The sequence below is a fragment of the Mobula birostris genome, chromosome 13 (genome assembly GCF_030028105.1).
Source record: "Mobula birostris isolate sMobBir1 chromosome 13, sMobBir1.hap1, whole genome shotgun sequence".
In the NCBI taxonomy this organism is placed as follows: domain Eukaryota; kingdom Metazoa; phylum Chordata; class Chondrichthyes; order Myliobatiformes; family Myliobatidae; genus Mobula; species Mobula birostris.
The window spans coordinates 46176131-46186504 of NC_092382.1; the positions used below are offsets into that span (position 1 = coordinate 46176131).

General features: G+C 42.1%; 1 long non-coding RNA gene across 1 annotated transcript; it reads left to right on the forward strand.

Annotated features, from left to right (window-relative positions):
* Positions 1–4092: 4092 nt before the first annotated feature.
* Positions 4093–7012, forward strand: LOC140207594 (uncharacterized). The gene is made up of 3 exons (XR_011888597.1): positions 4093–4166; positions 6336–6400; positions 6937–7012. It is a non-coding gene; the product is annotated as an uncharacterized lncRNA (long non-coding RNA).
* Positions 7013–10374: the final 3362 nt, after the last annotated feature.

A 10374-nucleotide genomic window follows, 5' to 3' on the forward strand; every position in this document is an offset into this window, starting at 1 on the left:
GCCTCTGCCCAGTGTGAACTGACTTGTGTGTCCACAGGTGGGAAGACCCACTGAATCCCTTCTCAAATGCAGAACATGTGAATGGCCTTGTCCCAGTGTGAACTTGCTGATGTACCTTCATGAGATGACCTTGAATCCCCACAGTCTGAAAAGGTGAACGGCTGCTCCCCTGTGTAAACTGACGGACATGCCAGTCGGTTAGATGATCGAGTGAATCCCTCCCCACAGTCTGAGCAGGAAGGATGATTGAGTAAACCCTCCCCACAGTCTGAGCAGGAAGGATGATCGAGTGAATCCCTTGCTCCACTTCTGGATATACGTGGACAGAGACAACAAAACTGGTGTGTTGGGTTCGCGATTCCCGTAGGTAAATTCCTTGTCGTTTTTAACCTGAAAGAAATATATAAAATTCACCAGTGGGTGAAGGACAACATTTCAGATGAGATCACTTTAGTTGCCAAGGTGTGATCTGGTATCTCACTGTTACAGTGAAGTTCAACCCAAGTTGGAGGGAGAAATTCTCTTCTAAATGGGCACAGTGCTGGTATCTGGAATGACCATCAAACTCTCTGATGCTCTTCTTGTCTCTATAAGAATGAGATATTTCTGCCGTCTCCAGTCTGTGACTTGGCTTAGTTAACACTCTGCATTGGTATTATTCCCTGTTCCCACTGAGCTGCACGGGTGCCTGGCCCCACAGTAACTGAAACACACTCACACAAATAGCCTTTGTTGACGTGCAGCTGGGATTTTCTTTTATCTACTGTCAATGTAAGGTGCCACAGTTTTAAAGCCACGTAAACGTTTCCTGCCCAGATGAATGGTTGGTGCGCACAGTTGTTAAAAGGAACTACATGAATATTAGTATTATTTCATGTCCTTGTCACAGAGTCATAGAAAAGTACAACACAGAAACAGGCCCTTTAGCCCATCTAGTTTGTGTTGAACTATTTAAACTATTTACCTCCGTACCCCTACCATCCAGGTACTTATACAAGCTCTTAAATGTTGAAATTGAGCTCACATGCACCAGTTGGGCTGTCTGCTCATTCCACACCTGGATGACCATCTGTGTGAAGAAGTTTCTCCTCATGTTCCCCTTAATGTTTCACCTTTCACCCTCAACCCATGGCCTCTGGTTGTAGTCCCAACCAATCTCATTGGAAAAAGCCATCTTGCATCTACCCCATCTTTTACCCTCATAATTTTGGTACACCTCCATCAAATCTCCCCTCAATCTTCTACATTCCAAAGAATAAAGCCCACACCTGTTCAATCTCTCCTCATAACCCAAGACCTCCAGACCAGGCAAAATCCTTGTGAATTTTCTCCGAACTCTTTCAATCTCTTTTACATCTTTCTTGTAGGTTGGTGACCAAAACTGCACACAATACTCCAAATTATGGCTCACCAATGTCTTGTACAAAGTCAACATAACATCCATCTCCTTTACTTAGCACTTTCGTTTATGAAGGCCAATATGCCAAAATCTTTTTTTCCATCCTGTTGAACTGTGACACCAGTTTCAGTGAAATATGGACCTGTATTCCCATATCCCTTTCTTCTACAATACTTCTCAGTGCCATACCGGTCACTGTGTACCACCTACCCTGGCAGCTCCTACCAAAGTACAACACCTCACACTGGTCTACATTAAATTCCATTTTCCATTTCTCAACCCATTTTTTCCAGCGGTCCAGATTGCATTGCAAGCCATGATAGTCATCCTCGCTGTCCACTGCACTACCCATCCTGGTGTCATCCTCAAATTTGCTGATCTAGTTAACCACACTATCATCCAGGTTACTGATATAGATGACAAACAACAACAGATCCAGCACTGATCCATGTGGCACTCCACTAGTCACAGGTTTTCAGTCAGAAAGGCAACTATCTGCTACAACACTCTGGTGGTGAAGTTTTAAGGGTATTGGGGGATGTAAGAAATGATTCTTGGACTCTTTTAAATAATGGGTTAAAACTAAGTCCAAACTTATGTGTGCTTTGTTCCGGATAGTGTGCAAATTTCTGTTCTGTCTTTCACTGAGGAATCTGCTTGCAGCTTGTTTAGATTAACGACCCACAGATATCTCTTGGGAACGTTATGTAGAGTTGAGTTCTCATGAGACACGAATTGAACAAAGTGTCTAACGAAAGAGAATAACTAATAAGGATTGGACAGAACATTCATTTGTATTTAAAACCCTGATTTAGTGGACTCTCTTATCTAAGAAATTAAGTTTTGCTCCAACAGCCTTGGTGGGAATACCAGTTGAACTAAAGTGCTCTTTATTTCGTTAGTTCTATAATTGTAACGTTTCTGCATGTTGGACAGAGATTCATCATGAGCAGCCAGAGGGAGAGGAGTTGTGTCCCTCTGATGCTTGGCTCTGAGCTTCTTGCCGGCTGAGTTCGAAGAAATAAACTGGTGAAAAGGATAAAGTAAAGAACTGTTTGTAGTGTGGTTATTGATCCGGCAAATTTAAGCTTACTCCATAAAAAGTATCCCATCCGGATACTTCACACCTTTGCACAGCTATTCTCTTCTTTTGACTTCAAGAAATAGAACTGTGGACACATCATGGAAACAAGCCTCTCTCTATACTCTCTCTATACTTCCTGCAGCCTCAGTAAATCAGCCAACATAATTAAAGATTCCCAGAACTCCAGACCAGACATTATCGATTATCAACCACCCATCAGGTCGAAGATAAATGAAAACAAAAGAACAGAAAACATACCACCAGACCTAGGGACATTTTCCATTCTGCTGTTATAAGCAAACTGAATATTCCTCAGCATTATAAGATGGACTCTTCACTTCATAATGTAAGTCGACGTGACCTTGCACCATATGTCCACCTGCAGTGGATTTTCTCTGTAACCATAATGCTTTGTTACACTCTGTTAATGTTTTACTATTTTCTACTGTTGTAATTTGTTGATCTGAGAGGATGGTATGCAAGACAAGATTTTCACTAAACCTCGGTACATGACAATAATAAACGATTCCCCACTTTAATTGTGTGGAAATATTAGACAGACTGAGCTTCTCCTCTGGAACTTCTGGAGGAAGATTTCACTGAAGTGTACAAATGTTTGAGAAGCCCAGAAAAACAGAAAAGGCTTCCTTCTTGCATTAATAGGGCTATATACCTCAAAACATTGGCTGCCCTTCGGCAATTTGTAACAGTGGAATAGAGTCAATGAAAAAAAATCCCCACCCACAATGAGAGAATGTGACAGATCTGGATGTGTCTCCCTTGTCTGAATGGAAAAAAAAAATATTAAACAGCACAAACAACTACATCTCCAAGGAGAGAAAAAGGTGGAAATCTGAGGAAAAGAGGCATAAAATACCGAAAAGGATTCGGTGGTAATGCAGCATTCTGTAGAGAATGATTCAGGTGTGATGTGATTCTTAATCATGGCAGAGATCTTTCATCAGTTCTAAGGAAGAGCCATTAACCTGACACATTTGCTCTTTCTCTGCAGAATGCTGAATGAAGTGACAAGTATCCCCAGCACTTATTTTCATTGAAAAGATATTGCCGTTCCGTCATTGTGGTGGCTGGATCAAAATCCTGGAACGCCAACGCTTTCCCCATCAGGAGTACAGAGATCCTTAACCAGAAGAAGTGCGGTAGTTCCAGATGCATTCACTGTCACTTCCTTTGGGCAATGATGGATGTGCAGTGAAATCTCACATTGGCAATGAAGTGTGGATTCTGAAAAACCAATAACTAAAAATAGCCTTATAGAACACTACAGCACAGTGCAGATCGTTCGGGCTAACCACTCCCTCCTAAATCACCCTCTACTTTTCTAAAATCCCTTTCATGTACAGAATATATCAGCCTCTACCAACACTCTGGTAGTCAGTGTGTTCCACACACCACTCTCTGTGCTTTATATATAAAAAAAATCTTACACCTGATATCCCCCTGTACTTTTCTCCGGTCACCTTAAAATGATGCCCTCTGGTATCAGCCACTTCTGCACTGGGAGGAAAGGTCTCTGGCTGTCCTTCAAGTGTACCTGAAGATGACTTCAGCTTGTGATCATGCGTTCCCCTTTTCAGCATCATTCATGACTGTGCAGGACGATGGCAGTTCCGTTTGTGCAAGATTGGGATCTGCTGCAGACTTTGGGTGAAGGAGCATATGGTGAGTAAGTCATGCAGTTCAAAAAATAATTCTTAAAAACTGGTTTGGTAGATTAGCAATAGCACTCATTTAAGGAGGTATTTCTTAACTTGCAGCAAAAGTCTGGAGAAAGAAATGCCCCACGAGAAGGGTGCACCATCTGTGGAGAATTCCCAAGGAAGTTAGGGTGATAATAACGTGTTATAATGAGGATTAATTAATTGACGGTAGGCAAGAGGACTGGGAAAGTTTAAAACTGCAAGGTATGCCACAAAAATTGTAAAGAATGTGGAACATATAAGAAAATTATTAAAAATATTGATGGGGTTTTTACAGAAATACAAGCAAAAAGCCAAAAGTAATGTTGGTTTTTGAGGCTCATTGTAAAATTGGGAATGAGAAGGTACAGATTCTAAATAATGAAAATAATAACAGATTGCAAAGGTCTGTAGGGAGAGAGAAATTTTTATTTTTATCAGTGAAAAAGTACAGGACAAATTTGTGTCTTTACAAATAAGTGGCATCAGAGATAGTGGATGCATTGCTTGTAATCTGAGGAGACCGGATGTGTGTTCTCTATATTTTCAACAAATTTGAGATAAGTGGCTTATCCGGTGATGCAGAGTACACAAGCCTGTGACGTGATGAGCACAGGTTAAGTGAACGAGCAGAAAGGTGGCCTTTGAAATATAATGTAGAACAAAATCTGAAGTTGCCTGCCTGCCCTGGAAGGAAGAATGAAAAACTTGATGGTTAAATAGAGAGGTGATTAGAGAATGTTGCAGTGCAAACTCAATCTCTAGCACACAAGAGTGGTGTGTAGGTTATTGTAAGGATTATGGAAAACAAAGGTAAGGATGTTTTGTAGCAAATTTATTGGGAGCTCGTGAGACAACACCTGGCGATCTGTGTACAGTTTAGATCTCGTCTTTAAGGAAGGATATATTTGAATCGGGATTCACGTATGGGGGCGAGGGGTGAGCGAGTAGGGAAGAAAGAGAGGTGATCTTACTGAAGCAAGATTCTGAGGGTGTTGTCAGACAAGATGCTGAGACGATGTTTCTCCAAGTGAGGATATCGAGAAAATGGGATATAGTTTGAGTAACTGGTTTCCCATTGATCAGGAGATGAAGAAGAATTTCTTTTGCAGGTTGTGATCCTTTGGAATTCTCCACTTTAAGAGTTGTGGTAGAGCCATAGAATATACAATATATTGCAGGCATATGAACTACATGGAAATCTACAGGTGCAGAGAGAGAGTTGGAAAGTGGTGTTGAGGCCAAAACCAGATCAATAATGATCTTATTGCATTGGGAAGCGGGGATGAAGAGCCATTTGGCTCATGCTCTGTTTCTGATGCATTTAACTCAATGGAGTATTGAGAAGTTTTGCAATGTAGACAACGGTTTTGTATTTGATCATAGGGTACAACTGGCAATTAGTCGATGAACAGAGGAAGCAGTGACAGTGAAGAAAGTGGACACCACACATGCTCGTGACTACCCTGATAACATCAAGAGAGAAATCTGCATCAATAAGATGTTGAACCATGAAAAGACTGTCGGCTTTTATGGGCATCGTCGAGGCCCATATCCAATACTTGTTTTTGGAGTATTGCAGTGGAGGAGAGCTCTTTGATAGAGTAGGTAGGATCTGTGCTTAAACTTAGGGTTTAAAATAGAGAAGTTTGGGTTGAGGGGGGAAAGGGTTAAAGATGTTTTGTATACGGATTGGCTAATTTTAATAATTTTGGTTGTACTGTTGCTGTCACTTTTACAGATATACTTGTGTGGGTTCTTTAGTAACTGCACCTTTGTGTCCTGAGCTGGAAAAAGCTGGCATCCACTCCCAGACATTCTCCCTATAGAACACCCAGAAAACTAAATTATGGGAGAAATGGAACATCTGAAGTTGTACATAATACATTTCCAGATGTTATGGGGACAAAGCAGGACAGGCTTTAAAGTTCAGTATGTAAGCTGCTTCAGTTGTCCTACTAGGTTTTTTGGTCTGTGACCTGAATAGGGCACGTTGGAGAATCCATCTACTTGGGCACCTGAGTGAAATGAGGCCTGGGATTTGAGATTAAATTTAAGCATGATGTAAAATGACATAATTTCAGACAATATTAATGATTTGCGAACTGATCCCAAGTTCAGCCTTTGATTAATGTGATCTGCCTTCCCACAGAGCCTGACGTGGGGATGCCCGAGGCAGATGCTGATGGGTTTTTCCAGCAGCTGATAGCAGGAGTGGTAAGTGCTCCTCATTATTTATCCCTTTGTTTTAAGTGAGTGTTTATGACGTGCAGCAGCAGTTTTCTCTATTTCGACGTGCATTACTGAGCATGATCATAGATGGATTGACCTGCCCATGTTTGCTCTCGAAGAGCTTTGTCTGCCAGAATTGAACTAGCACTATAACCAGCAGTAAGGAGGTTAACAGTGCTTTGTCCCAATTTTCAAATGAGATCAATTTTGGAGCTCACCATAGTTCCCTTTGACAGTAAAATGCTGTTCATGGATGGGTGACCTCCCAAAGCATCTTCAGAAGTTTCATCATTCTTCCAGGCCAGCCTTCATACTCAACTTTCATATCGGCACTGGAAGTCTAGTGTGCACCCAGATTAAGTGACAAAATATTCTCTGAACCGATTGTCCAGCAATTGTATCTGACTAATTCTGCCAGAAACCTGTTCCATTTGTACAATTGATATTTTGTGGACTTGGAGAATTAGAAAAAGATGTAAATTCAGAATACCTGATTTATATTTGTCTTTGCCTACTTTCAGGAATATCTTCACAACAATGGAATTACACACAGGGGCATCAAGCCAGGGACTCTGTTACTTGGTGACCAAGGTATAAGGATGCAAATCTCTTCACTTTTATTGTGTAATAGAACAAAAATTGGGTATCGTTATGCCTTATTCACAGCATTTCAGACATTTAGACAACAGGTGCAGGAGTAGGCCATTCGGCCCTTCGAGCCAGCACCGCCATTCACTGTGATCATGGCTGATCATCCACGATCAGTACCCAGTTCCTGCCTTATCCCCATAAACTTTGATTCCACCATCTTTAAGAGCTCTATCCATCTCTTTTTTGAAAGCATCCAGAGACTTGGCCTCCACAGCCTTCTGAGGCAGTGCATTCCATATATCCACCACTCTCTGGGTGAAAGAGTTTTTCCTCAACTCTGTTCTAAATGGCCTGCCCCTAATTCTTAAACTGTGGCCTCTGGTTCTGGACTCACCCATCAGCGTGAACATGCTTCCTGCCTGCAGCGTGTCCAATCCCTAAATAATCTTACATGTTTCAATAAGATCCCCCCTCAGCCTTCTAAATTCCAGAGTATACAAGCCCAGTCGCTCCAAGCTTTCGACATATGACAGTCCCGCCATTCCGGGAATTAACCTTGTGAACCTACTCTGCACTCCCTCAATAGCAAGAATGTCCTTCCTCAAACTTGGAGACCAAAACTGCACACAGTACTCCAGGTGTGGTCTCACCAGGGCTCTGTACAGCTGCAGAAGGACCTCTTTGCTCTTATACTCAATTCCCCTTGTTATGAAGGCCAGCATGCTATTAGCTTTTTTCACTGCCTGCTGTACTTGTATGCTTGCTTTCAGTGACTGATGTACAAGAACACCTAGATCTCATTGTGTTTCCCCTTTTCCTAACTTGACTCCATTTAGATAATAATCTGCCTTCCTGTTCTTACCACCAAAGTGGATAACCTCACATTTATCCACATTAAACTGCATCTGCCCACTCACCCAGCCTGTCTAAGTCACCCTGCATTCTCATAACATCCTCCTCACATTTCACACTGCCTCCCAGCTTTGTGTCAATGGCAAATTTGCTAATGTTACTTTTAATTCCCTCATCTAAATCATTAATATATATTGTAAACAGCTGCGGTCCCAGCACTGAACCCTGCGGTACCCCACTGGTCACCGCCTGCCATTCCGAAAGGGACCCGTTAATCACTACTCTTTTCAGTCAGCCAGACAATTTTCAATCCATGTCAGTACTCTGCCCCCAATACCATGTGCCCTAATTTTGCCCACTAATCTCCTATGTGGGACTTTATCAAAGGCTTTCTGAACGTCCAGGTACACTACATCCACTGGCTCTCCCTTGTCCATTTTCATAGTTACATCCTCAAAAAATTCCAGAAGATTAGTCAAGCACGATTTCCCCTTCGTAAATACATGCTGACTCAGACCGATCCTGTTACTACTATCCAGATGTGTCGTAATTTCATCTTTTATAATTGACTCCAGCATCTTTCCCACCACCGACGTCAGGCTAACCGGTCTATAATTTCCTGTTTTCTCTCTTCCTCCCTTCTTGAAGAAAGGGACAACATTAGCCACCCTCCAATCCACAGGAACTGATCCTGAATCTATAGAACATTGGAAAATGATTACCACTGCGTCCACAATTTCTAAAGCCACCTCCTTAAGTACCCTGGGATGCAGACCATCAGGTCCCGGGGACTTATCAGCCTTCAGACCCAACAGCCTATCCAGCACCATTTCCTGCCTAATATAAATTTCCTTCAAATCATCCATTACGCTAGGTCTTTTGGCCACTATTACATCTGGGAGATTGTGTCTTCCCTAGTGAAGACAGATCCAAAGTACCTGTTCAACTCCTGTCCTGACGAAGGGTCTCGGCCTGAAACGTCGACTGTACCTCTTCCTAGAGATGCTGCCTGGCCTGCTGCATTCACCAGCAACTTTGATGTGTGTTACCTGTTCAACTCATCTGCCATTTCCTTGTTTCCCATAATAAATTCACCTGCTTCTGTCTTCAAGGGCCCAATTTTGGTCTTAACTATCTTTCTCCTTTTCACATACCTAAAGAAGCTTTTACTATCCTCCTTTATATTCTTGGCTAGTTTACCTTTGTACCTCATTTTTTCTCCACGTATTGCCTTTTTAGTTACCTTCTGTTGCCCTTTAAATGTTTCCCAATCCTCCGTCTTCCCACTCGTCTTTGCTATGTTATACTTCTCTTTTATTTTTAGAACTATACTCAAGCCCTCAGCAACAATATTCGTACCAGTTGACAGTGATGAAAAGCTGAATGGGTCTTGAGTCAGTGATCCTTTCTGTATCTTTGTTCTCTTTGTTCAGTGTGCAAAGCATTTCTAGCAACGTAACAGGCTGAGATGTGCACATTCTTCAATAACTGCAGTCATCTCCATGCTAGCAGGTAGGAAGACCGACTGAATCCCTTCTCACCCACAGAACAGGTGAATGCCATTGCCCAAACTGATGTAACTTCAGGTGAGATAACCGAATGAATCCATTCCAAAAGTCTGAGCAAGTGAATGGCCTCTCCCCATGTGTAAAATGACAGGCATGCCAGTCAGTCAGATGACTGAGTGAATCCCCCCCCCCGCCACAGTCTGAGTAGGAAGGATGATCGATTGAATCCTTTGCTCCACTTAAATATCTGGACAGTGACAGCAAAACTGGCGTGTTGTGTTTGAGATTCCTGTAGATAAATTCCTTGTCATTTTTAACCTGTAAGAAGATTTACAAAATCCATTAATGGGTGAAGGACAACATTTCAGACGAGATCACTTGAGTTGTCAAGGTGTTATCTGACATCACACTGTTACAGTGAGGGTCAACGCAAGTTGGAGAGAGAAATCATCTAACTGGGCAGAGTGCTGGTATCTGGAATTAAATGGTATTTGGAATGAAACACTCTGATGCTATTCTGTCACTATAAGAATGGGGCATTTCTGCCATCCCCAATCTGTGACCTGGCTCAGTTTGACTCTCCTCATTGGTATTATTCCCTGTTCCCACTGAGCCACATGGGTGTCTCGTTCCACAGTAACTGAAACACTCTCACACAAATAGCCTTTGTTGACCTGCAGCCGGGATTTTCTTTTACGCACTGTTAATTTAAAGTGCCACAGTTTAAACGCCATATAAAAATTTGCTGCTGAGATGAGTGGTTGGTCTGTTAAAAGGAATTAGTGAATATTAGTATTATTTAAGCTTCTTGTCACAGTCATAGAAAAGTACAACACAGAAAGAGACCCTTCGGCCTATCTAATTTGTGCTGAACTATTTAAACTTTCGACTCCCATATCTCTACCGTCCAGGTACCTACACACACCTCTTAAATGTTGAAATTGAGCTCACATTCGCCACTTGTGCTGGCTGCTCATTCCACACCCAGATGATGATCTGTGTGAAGAA